The sequence below is a fragment of the Drosophila biarmipes genome, chromosome 4 (assembly GCF_025231255.1).
Source record: "Drosophila biarmipes strain raj3 chromosome 4, RU_DBia_V1.1, whole genome shotgun sequence".
NCBI classification, from domain to species: Eukaryota; Metazoa; Arthropoda; class Insecta; order Diptera; family Drosophilidae; genus Drosophila; species Drosophila biarmipes.
The window spans coordinates 655,646-668,127 of record NC_066614.1 but is presented as its reverse complement, the minus strand read 5'-3'; the positions used below and the strand labels follow the sequence as shown (position 1 = coordinate 668,127).

The 12,482-nt window shown below is 36.2% G+C and overlaps 1 protein-coding gene and 1 long non-coding RNA gene across 3 annotated transcripts in view; one reads left to right on the top strand and one right to left on the bottom strand.

Moving 5' to 3' along the window:
- Positions 1-12,482, top strand: part of LOC108036003 (transcription initiation factor TFIID subunit 3) — a 101,544-nt gene that overhangs the window by 77,549 nt on the left and 11,513 nt on the right. The gene's annotated exons all lie outside the window — the stretch shown is intronic.
- Positions 2,694-3,396, bottom strand: LOC127010950 (uncharacterized). Its single transcript, XR_007763906.1, has 3 exons — positions 3,044-3,396; positions 2,902-2,983; positions 2,694-2,806 (listed from the first exon to the last, which is right to left on the bottom strand). It is a non-coding gene; the product is annotated as an uncharacterized LOC127010950 (long non-coding RNA).

Sequence of the window (12,482 nt, the reverse complement as noted above, 5' to 3'; positions counted from 1 at the left end):
AAATCGGAAGACTATATCATATAGCTGTCATAGGAACGATCGGAAAATTGGTGGGAAAATAATATATAACAAATTATAGTATTGGTGCTTTTCGACATATAGCCTTCTTAGCTTGGAAACAACATTTTATATTAGTAGAATTTCGAATTACATTTTATCACAATCGGACGACTATATCATATAGCTGTCATAGGAACAATAGGAGAATTAGTAGGAAAATAATATGAAACAAGAAATGAAGTTAACCTCGGCAAGCCGAAGTTTGAATACCCTTGCAGTTATAAAAAATAATCAATAATTTTATTGAATTCGAAATTTTTAAAAATATAAAATTTGTATTCCCAATATTATAAGATAATATGTCAAAAAGCCCCAAAGCTATAATTTGTTTCACATTATTTCCCACCAATTATCCGATCGTTCCTATGACAGCTATATGATATAGTCCGATTTTGATAAAATTTAATTCGAAATTCATAACCAAATAAAAAATTTTATTTCCAAGCGTAGGAGGTTATAAGTTAAAAAACACCGAAGATATAATTTTTCAATATTATTTTACCACTAATTTTCCGATTGTTCCTATGGGGGATATATGATATAGTCGTCCGATTTTAATCAAATTTTATTCGAAATTCAAAACCAAATAAAAAATGTTATTTCCAAGCGTAGGAGGTTATAAGTTAAACAAGAAAGGAAGTTAACTTCGGCAAGCCGAAGTTTGTATACCCTTGCAGCTATAAAAAATAATCAATAATTTTATTAAATTGAATTCGAAATTTTTAAAAATATAAAAATTTATATTCCCAATATAATAAGAAAATATGTCAAAAAGCCCCAAAGCTATAATTTGTTTCACATTATTTCCCACCAATTATCCGATCGTTCCTATGACAGCTATTTGATATAGTCCGATTTTGATAAAATTTAATTCGAAATTCATAACCAAATAAAAAATTTTATTTCCAAGCGTAGGAGGTTATAAGTTAAAAAACACCGAAGATATAATTTTTCAATATTATTTTACCACTAATTTTCCGATTGTTCCTATGGGGGATATATGATATAGTCGTCCGATTTTAATCAAATTTAATTCGAAATTCAAAACCAAATAAAAAATGTTATTTCCAAGCGTAGGAGGTTATAAGTTAAACAAGAAAGGAAGTTAACTTCGGCAAGCCGAAGTTTGTATACCCTTGCAGCTATAAAAAATAATCAATAATTTTATTAAATTGAATTAGAAATTTTTAAAAATATAAAAATGTATATTCCCAATATAATAAGAAAATATGTCAAAAAGCCCCAAAGCTATAATTTGTTTCACATTATTTCCCACCAATTATCCGATCGTTCCTATGACAGCTATATGATATAGTCCGATTTTGATAAAATTTAATTCGAAATTCATAACCAAATAAAAAATTTTATTTCCAAGCGTAGGAGGTTATAAGTTAAAAAACACCGAAGATATAATTTTTCAATATTATTTTACCACTAATTTTCCGATTGTTCCTATGGGGGATATATGATATAGTCGTCCGATTTTAATCAAATTTAATTCGAAATTCAAAACCAAATAAAAAATGTTATTTCCAAGCGTAGGAGGTTATAAGTTAAACAAGAAAGGAAGTTAACTTCGGCAAGCCGAAGTTTGTATACCCTTGCAGCTATAAAAAATAATCAATAATTTTATTAAATTGAATTCGAAATTTTTAAAAATATAAAAATTTATATTGCCAATATAATAAGAAAATATGTCAAAAAGCCCCAAAGCTATAATTTGTTTCGCATTATTTCCCACCAATTATCCGATCGTTCCTATGACAGCTATATGATATAGTCCGATTTTGATAAAATTTAATTCGAAATTCATAACCAAATAAAAAATTTTATTTCCAAGCGTAGGAGGTTATAAGTTAAAAAACACCGAAGATATAATTTTTCAATATTATTTTACCACTAATTTTCCGATTGTTCCTATGGGGGATATATGATATAGTCGTCCGATTTTAATCTAATTTAATTCGAAATTCAAAACCAAATAAAAAATGTTATTTCCAAGCGTAGGAGGTTATAAGTTAAACAAGAAAGGAAGTTAACTTCGCAAGCCGAAGTTTGTATACCCTTGCAGCTATAAAAAATAATCAATAATTTTATTAAATTGAATTCGAAATTTTTAAAAATATAAAAATTTATATTCCCAATATAATAAGAAAATATGTCAAAAAGCCCCAAAGCTATAATTTGTTTCACATTATTTCCCACCAATTATCCGATCGTTCCTATAACAGCTATATGATATAGTCGTCAGATTTTATTAAAATTTAATTCGAAATTAAGAACTAATTAAAAAATGTTATTTTCAAGCTTATACGGTTATATGTTAAAAAAACACAAAAGATATAATTTTTATTAAATGTGTTCCGACTAATTTTCCGATCGTTCCTATGGCAGCTTTATGATATAGTCGTCCGATTTTGATAAAGTTTAATTCGAAATTCTAAGCCAAAATAAATGTTATTTCCAAGCGTAGGAGGTTAGAAATTAAAAAACACCGAAGATATAATTTTTCAATATTATTTTACCACTAATTTTCCGATTGTTCCTATGGGAGCTATATGATATAGTCGTCCGATTTTGATAAAATTTAATTCGAAACTAATTCAGAACTAATTTAAAAATGTTATATCGAACCTTAGAAAGGTATATGTTAAAAAAAATTTTTTTTTTAATTTTTCCCTGATGGTTCCTATGGGAGCTATAAGATATAGTGGTCCGATTCGGCTGGTTCCGTCTTATATACTACCTGCAATAGAAAGAAGACTTTTGAGAAAGTTTCAGCCCGATAGCTTTTAAACTGAGAGACTAAAATACTTCCTGCAGGCTCATCGAATAACGGACCTGATTTGTTACATTAAATGTGATTTCGGTACAGGCAGATGTCGACCGAGCACAGGAACGGGTCAAGCTGGTGTCCAGTTTCCTGCCACATAAAAAATATGCAAATAAGATAAAAAAATCAAAAAAAAACTATAAAACTCACGCTTTAAATATAAAGAGAAAGGGTTGAAAAACATAGAAAAAGGGGCAATAGCTTTGGGAAATATGTGCAACCTCTCGGAGCCGGTTTCAGTTTTATTTTTGTTATTTTAGCGTTAGCTATGATATTTTACTCAGCAATTTCGCGAGTCCAGCTGGCAAGGGCAAAGTCCGAAAACTGGTTTGCTTTCCCAGCAGTCGAATCATACAAAACCAGTTGGCTTTTCTCCAGGAACACGAATTTCATATCACTTGGAGTTGTCTTGCATTAGAATAACATGTTCCTACGGTGGTGGTCAACTGGTCAAGAAATTCCTTGCCTTGTTCTGTTCTTCTGCCTTTTATTCGATATATCAGCATACCCCTGATTAAAAAAATAAGATACAATCCCAATATAATGGGAGGGAAAATAATATGAAACAAATTGTAGCTTCGGTGTTTTTTGACGTATTATCTCATAATATAAGAAATATAAATTTTTATATTTTTAAGAATTTTGACTTAAATTTAAGAAAAATCGGTTGACTCTAACATATAGTTGTCAAAGAAACGGTCAGAGAAATATTGAAATCATTATACCCGTTAGTCGTAGAGTAAAGGGTATACTAGATTCGTCGGAACGTATGTAGCAGATAGTAGGTAGCGTTTCCCCATAAAGTATATATATTCTTGATCAGGATCATTAACCGAGTCGATCTAGCCATGTCCATCTGTCCGCCTGTCTGTCTGTCTGCCTTTCCGTATGAACGCTGAAATCTCGTATACTATGCCACGCCCACTCTTACGCCCACAATCCGCGACAATCTGTAGCGCCTTCAGTTTTTATGACAATAATTACAATTGTAACTGAAATGTGTTTGTCGCATAAATACCTATCGAGTGACCTAAAACAAATGTGCCACGCCCACAAATCTGTCTGCCTTAAAAAGCGGGTAAGTGGCAACTTATATCAGGAAAAAATGTTAGTTTTCAAGACGAGTAAGAAAGTTTAAAATGTCAATTTTTACACAAATTCTTCCTTTTCAATAAGATCTGGGTACAGAAAAGTATTGAACCATTCAAACGGCATTTAAATTACCTTTCAATTGAAGCCAAAGTCTACAAGAAGTAAGTTCAAATTATGAGTATACTTTACATTTGTTTCGTCAAATTACTTATGCCGACCAGTGAACAAGTAAAATAATTTAAACATTCTGTTACGTTATTATTATTATTATTTTTGTCTCGCTCTTTAAAAATACACGTTCCAAATAAAAATACACGTTCCACACAAAGTTTTTCTTCGTCCCACATGTGAAAAGTGCAAATCAAGCGAACCCTGATCACAAGACTGGAGTATACTTTAAGGCAAGGTTATTAATAATTCAATATTAAAGTGTGTGCCGCGTAAAAGTATGCTTCGCATTTGTTCATATTTGCCTGCTCCTTTTTATTTTCAACCCCTATGTACCCCATTAAAATACCGCTTAGACAATTACAGAACAAAACAGAGAGAAGGCTAGTCGTTGCCATCGACTATCAGGTACCCGTTACTCAGGTCGACTCGGTTAGGAATCCTGGTGAGGAAATCGCCCCTAGGTGGCGCCTTAAAATCACGCAAGGCAAACTTCTGTATGAATTATAATATCCTCTGCAAGGGTATAAAACGGCAAAGCCGCAAAGCAATTAATCTACTTTTTAATCCGATTGCCTTTAAAAGCTTTGCCAAGAAAAAACCAGCAGAAAAAGCACTGAAAATGGAAATAAGTGGACAAATTTCGGCACGCAACTCGCAAGGGATCGAGAGAGTAATTGCCGCGATTTTCCGACTTTTAACTGTTTGGTTGGTTTTTCACAGAATTTTTTCAACACTCATTGGTCAATCACTGACCTGGGACCAACTGAGTACACCATTCACGTGGTATTAAAAAAACACATTATGTTGTTGGACAAATATTGTACGCCGCACCAGCCCACGACCGCAGGTCTGTCCAGTGGCTCAGGAGTACCACAATTCGTGTTAATTAACATGCGGCCAGACCAGCAGAGGGCCAGGTTTGGGGTGGACAGGGTGCCAGGTCGGAAGGTAAGCCGGGTCAGGAGAAGAGAGAACAGAACGGCGAAAAAATGCTGATGTGAATCCTGTTGCTTCAGTTGCCATTCAAAATCGCAAGTGTGAAAATGTTTGAGCACAAAAAACATGCTCGCAGGACCGCATGGGCAGACCGTGGGGCGAGGTTAACTGCCGCACATTGCAGCGATGGCCGCAAGGATTTTTTCTGACGATTTTCCCCCACTAAACGGTATTGGCGATTAGGCCTCGTTAAACGTTTTTTTATCACATCGAATTATTGCCGGAGGTTTCGGTCATGAGCGCGATCCCGTCTACTTAACTGCCTTCTATTCAATTTGCGTTGTCAAAGAATTCTACTGACTAATATGCACAAGCTATGAAGGAGGCTTGCTAAATGCACTCCTTTACGAAAAGCAAACGCCGAAGCACTCAGCTTTATCTGGCTAGTCTTGGCCCAGCCGGAAGCGTTAAAACAAGTTGGCACACTCTTTTTGAAATTTAATTAACTCAATTCCGGTTTTCGATTGCAATTCCAACTTTGGCCCCAACTCAAAAAATGTTACTTCGCTCGCTCTTATAATCGATGCTTTTATTCTCCCACAGCGTATTTGCTCATGAAGGTGGGCTTAGTGCTTTGTTTTATGTGCTTCGGAGCGGCCTGAAAGGTAATTACTTACACAATCTTGTTTTATAATTTATTTCTTTTTATTTATGACGACCACGTTGTATTGATTATTCTAAGTTCATTTGTTATATGCGTACTGGGTTTCTGCAGAGAGGTGTTCGCAACCATCAGCATTGAAAGCGGTAAAAATGTGAATAAAAATAAGATTTTGTCTTAAGTGGTAAAGAAAATTATAGATGTGTGAAAACTGGTATAACTTATATCCCAAACTTAGTAGCCCTTAATTTAAATTTTTTTCCTTTTTTCGCAATAATGGAGAGCTGAAACACATACTCACTTGGCGAGTTCGTAACACGATAATTGAGGGTCAGATTTGCACTCCTCCAGAGCTGAGTCGGTGGTCTTAAAACCGTATTTGGAAAAAAACAAACAGAGGAAAAAATGCTTACCAATGCCGTTAAAAAACAAATGGAAATAAAAATGAAGACCACGTAAAAAACAGCAATGGTTAAAAAATTCTCCACCCACCAGAAACTTTTCACTGAAAAGGTCTTTATTGAGCTAACTGCCTGTTGATTCACCCCTTCCTGAAATGGGCAAGCACAGAGCGTTGAATGAGTAATAGAATGTGTAGTCATTTATTAAATTATTTGCTGTTCCCACATTCCATCCATTGAAGAGTGGAGTAGCAAATTCAAAATGTTGTTTAAAATTTATAAATTTTTATTTAAACAAGAAAGGAAGCTAACTTTGGGAAGCCAAAGGAAGTTCCATTCGAGCAAGTTTATCAAATAATTAAATTCATCCAATTTATAATAAAAATGTCATTTGGAATTGCGCCTCGAAATTTGCACAGGGACTTTCAGCTAGCGTGGAAGTGTATGCTTTAAGAAAAGTCTTTTAAGGTTGTTGATAATATATCAACAAAATGTATGTGTGTTTTTTAAATATGCGTTTGCCAAAATATCGAAACTGCAATATTTTTGAATTTTAAATCATTAGAATTTTTCTAAGTAGAACTAACTAATCAAGACCAGCGGGAACTCCTGTAATATGTCATTTACTCATAAATCATTAAGATAAAAATATTGGAAGTAGTTTTATTAGTTTATAAGTTTAAAAATAAAGTATTAATTAAAATAAGAAACTTGTCGATATCTGATTCTTTAAATATTATGATTATTTTTGTGAAAATTGTAAGGATGTAAATAACTATTGTACGTTAGAACATCTATTTTTGATAGTTATTCAACTATTTACTTTACCAATAACAATGCACACGCATCACGTGAACGTAACTACGTCAATAGTGGCTTTAATATTTAATATCAATATTAAACAAAGAAAAAATAAATACATTTAGAAACATTTTTAGTATTAAAGTATCATTTTCGGTCACTCATTTACTATTTGCATTATACTTTAAAGCAATACAATTTATTTAAGCTGGCCGACTCTAACATTTTAGAAAATTATATGTATCATTTATTTTGCTATCTGAACTACTGCAAATAATATTTTTTTCTATTCACTCTACAGCACATACTTTTGTATATCTATTGTTACGCAGCTATCAACCGTTAGGTGTCTCTGCTTTTTCAGTTTAATAGACTAATGGCAAAGAAAAAATACAAATTCGTTACAATTGTTTTCGGTTTTGGGTATTCTTAAAATGTATAATTTTTAATTGATTTCTGGGTTGAAATTCTGAAAGAATTAAGTGCATGTTATGAAAGCGTTTGTTCTACATTTTTCACATCAAAACTTAAAGGAGAAAAGAGTTATTTTCTATTGCGCTCTTGCTCGATAAATTCCTAAGAGATGTTTTTGAAGTTTCCGTAGTGGTTACCTAGTTCTCTTAAGTTTCTTCGCTCTTTCGCTGTACAATTTTTAAGAGAACAAATAAAATATTGGCAACAAAAAAACAATGCCTTCTAAAAACGACGCCTAATGTATTTCTAAGTATAATTCACATTTTACACTTAGTAGTAGTAGGTTTTTTATGCCCTTGCAAAGGGTATAATGATTTCAGTCAGAAGATTGCAACGCAGTGAATGGACTGACCGTTTCCGACCCCATAAGGTATACACTCGTATATATTCTTGATCAGCATCACTAGACGAGTCAATCTAGCTCCTTGCGTCCGTCCGTCCTTCTAAGCGTCCGCTTCTACGCATCAGTCTCTTAATTTTAAAGCTATAGTGCTAAAACTGGACAAAACTCTTCTTTCTTGTGCAGGTAGTATATAAGTGGGAACCAGCCGGAACGGATTACTACTCTGGTCGGCATAAGTCATAAGTATTTTGACGAAACAAAAGTTAAATATGCTCATAATTTGAACTTACTTGTGTAAACTTTGGAATCAATGGAAAGGTCATTTAAATGCCGCTTGAATCATGTTGCTTATATTTTTAATGATTTCTTTGTCACCTGACAATATTAAACAAAATTTGTATGATAACATTTAATTCGAAATTCAGAACTGATGAAAATTGTTATTTCCATGTGAAATTTTTAAGTATTGTTGCTGGCTTCAGTGGTATTAAAACAAAAATATTTCTTTCTTTTTTCATACCATATGTTTTGACATCTATATGTTAAAGTAGTCCGATTTTTATTATATTGAATTCGAAATTCTTAAAAATTTAAAGAATTATATTCCCAATATTATAAGATAATATGTCAAAAAGCCCCAAAGCTATAATTTGTTTCGTATTATTTTCCCACCAATTTTCCGATCGTTCTTATGACGTCCGATTTTGATAAAATGAATTTTAAAATTCAGCACAAATAAAAAAATGCTATTTGCAAGCTTAGAAGGGTAAATGTTAGAAAGCACCAAAGATATAATTTTTAATATAATATACAATAAATAATTATAATAAATGTAATATAATTTTAACTTTCCGACCGTTTCTATGGCAGCTATATGATATAGCCGTCCAATTTTGAAAAATTTTATTTGGAATTCAAAAAAGATTTAATTTTGTAACAATTTTTCCCGATTATTTCTTTGGGAGCTATAAAATATATTTTAGGCTAAAATTACGTTTTTACTTTAAAGTGTTACCAAAAATTAGAAAAAAATCGACGTAGTTATCTTTAGCGTTGTGACCATTTATGTGCTTTCTCATGGTTAGTGGTACCGCATCAATACTCCGCTAAATGAAGCCAGTTGACAAACTAAAGAGAAGGGTATAGAAAATGAAAAATAGAAACAACGAATTGCATGCAAGGGAAATTCAATAGGGACATCTAACTAACTAGACCAGGAGCACACCCTACACCACAAACGCCAACCAAAAAGAAAAACTTCTCGGGGCTGAAATACCTCCCTGATGGTATTCGTCAACCCACGGCAAAGAAAGTGGGCCGAATCGCAACATTCTCACGGCTTCGAAGCTTTTCTTTTTTCCACACCCACTTCTGTTGATTTTTCTGCTCTTCGCTGAAATTAAATTTTAAATTGTTTCCAGCAGGCCAAAACTGGGCCGCGTCCGGTTTAATATTATCGGAGTGTTACCAACCCCACTCCTCGTGCTCACCGAATGCGGCAACCCAAGTAAACCCCACCCCAGTAAACCGGCCATCCCAAGTTTTGTCAGTGCCAGCATCGTCTTAGGCTTGGTTCTCCCCTCAATTACATTTTATTTGCGCGAAGTTGTCTCCCTCCCCATTCCTCGTTCAACTCTGCCCAACAGAACTCAAACTTGGAGCTCGGGTATTCCATTGCCATGGCACTGCCATCGTCATCGTCATCCATCAAGGCGGCCTTGGCAGCGCTCGCTTGCTTTCCTTGCCTTTGCGGAAGGAAGCGCGCCATGCCAACATTTATTCAAAACAGAGAGAATAAAAAATATAAAAAACAACAAAAAGGGCAACTAGAACTAACGATGGACTTGGATCTCAGCCTTAAAAGGGTAGTCGGCTGGCTGGGCGGACGGCTCGTCGGACGGTGGGTGGGTGCGTAAAGATTTTTAGATGGTTTTTTCGGCGGACGGGTGGGAGGTCCTGGAAAAGGGGTAAAACAAAATGGCATTTCCTCTTTATATTTATTTTCTTTTATTCGTATATTTACAATTTTTTCCTAACTTATTTTCTTTGCTCCAGCTGCTTTTATTAGGGCAAGATTTATTATGCCTTTATGTCCCCCCGAAAACAAATAGTCGATTATATAAGTGGCTCCACGGAGAACAGCAAGGGCAGCTCTGTTCATTTCGATTTTAAAGCAATGGAAACGCTATAGCGAGTGGTATCGACTATCAAATACCAGCTGTCAGCTAAGAGGAGTGCGGTGGAGTTGGAGTTATGCAGCGAAGCGGCTTTCCAAATCCTAGGCGGGGCGCTGGGCAGGTGTTGTTGTGATCTTAGGTACGGCATTCTGCTGAATAAGCTTGGGGCTTTCGCAGAACGCAATAATCTGCTGGCCAAATCTCTCTTCCTAGCTTTTAAAGGTTCCGAGATCTACGCATTCATGCGGACGGACACGTTTAGTGATCCTGATATCCATAACATTACCGAGAAAGGAATCTGGGCTCGGCAGCTAGAGATTCCTGACCTTGCAGTTCGTTTCCGTGGGAACATTGCAGACCAAGGCTTTCCGAGGTGTAGGAAACTAATTACAGAAATATTAACTTAGCGCCCCAATTCAATTTACTCCTTTGATTTATTTATGTTTTACTGTTTTATTTCAATCCTTTCCGAACCCTGCATGTCTTTCGATCGTTTCCGGAGATGAGGACGCACGATAAAACGAGCAACAAATACGAGCGCCTCCTTCACGCGGCAAATTTGAGCGAAATAGCGTAATACAATATTTGAGTCTAATATCAACCCGATTTATTTGAATCTCCCTATTCGTGCAATTTTTATAACGGTCTGCAACATGTTTGTACATATGCATCGTTGGCTGGCAAGTTTAATTTATAAACCATTTTAGCGGTTTCGCTTATCCGGGTGCGGCGGCGAAAGGTTCAACATTTGGAATGGGTTTGAATGTTGAATATGTAAATGATCTTAGTCCGAGGGGTGCACGCGGTGGGCAAATCAGTGTCCGAGCATCAACCCTTTAACACTTCCAGGTCTTCCGTTTGCCTGACCCATCTACCTACATATGTCTGTCAGAGTGATTACTTTTCCTTTGTCCTCAGTGCCTCTTCCTGACCCTTTTGCAGCGAGCTGTCCGCTTTATGCATAAATTAAGGAGTACCAGCGACCCTAGGCGCAAACAGGGCACCACTGACACTGATCGCCGATCCCGGCGATACCGGTGGCGGTACCGTTACGCACTGGAGCCGCGTTCGCACCGGCGCCGGTGCCATCTGGCACTGCGTCCCTTGAAACTCGAACGAACCGTCCGTCGCATTTGTTCTGCGCGGGAATGGATTGGAGGGGACTGGACCGGGTTGGGGCTGGGGCTGGGTGACCTAGCCCTGAAGGGGTTGCTGCTGCAGTGCCTGCGCTCGCGCCTGCGCCTGCGCAACCCTGAGCTCACGTGTATCTGTGCGCTCGTACACCGAGAAAAATCAATCTAATAGTGACGAAGTTGTGCAGAAATCAACTCTCTGGTTTTCGACTTGGATATCAGTATGTTTCTTGCTCGATACGGGCTTCAAATCAATACTTATTAACAATTTCGGCTTACCGGTAGGTATACGCACACCTAATGCTGGCGAAATAAGCTTTCTACGAATAATAAAATGCGAAAGTCACAGTAGAAAATGTAAGCTTGGAGGGTTCAGTCCCGTAGGAAATTGATCGCCGGATTCCATCTGCTGCTCTACTGCTAGTAGACAAAAATAAACTACATCTGGATCATAATTCAAGTATTTTGAAAGCTGCTCCTACAATTTGCTCTCCTTCTTTCCTGTTTTTACAGACCTATGTCGCGGAAACAGATGTGCACTTGCGGATGCACGACTACCGACGCATTTTAACAGGTCTCTTCGCTCGATCCCCATCAGTGCCTTGCTAAATTTATGTTTTTCTTTCCTTCTTGCGGATCTTTCGCTGGGTTCCACCATCTGCTCCTGACCGCAAATCGTGATCGCGATTCCTGGCGTCGATGCCACTTAGTTTTTAAGCTGCATATATGTAAATGCCTGGAACAGTATGCTAAAGGCATTCCCGAGATGGCCACTTTGGTTCCTCTTACTTCGCGGTGCTCGTAGGGGTAAAATCGTTGCGACCGAGACCATTCCACACTCTATGAAACTAGTTACATCAAATATTTTTTGATTCCTATATTACTACTGGGTTTTTGCATCAGAAGCAAAAAAATAGGTGCATGTATTTTGCGTGGGTAACTAATAATAACAATAAGAATAATAACAAGAATACGCTATATTCTAAGGCATCGAATATTATAAACCCGTTATTCAGCTCGAAGGAATGTGAGCGCCACCTAGCGCATCCTTGCGCCACCTAGCGCATCCTTGCGCCACCTATAGCCACCAAGTCTGCAGCACCAACTAGCTGCGCCCCACCCACCGTCTTGGTGGTTGACTAAGCAACTGCGTATGAAATCTAAATTAGTGAAATCTAAATTAATTTCGCAAAATGTTGATTAATATTTGGTTATATTTTTAAATAAATGTTTTTGGATATTATTAATAAGAACACAATCTCATACAAAGCTTTACGAAATATTAAAACATGTTGGCGCCAAAAGGGTTTTAGTGTAATGGTCGTTGAGGGCGTGACAACCATCTGTCAAATCCCAAAATTCTAGCTCTTTTAGTTTCCGAGATCTCAGCGTTCATTCGG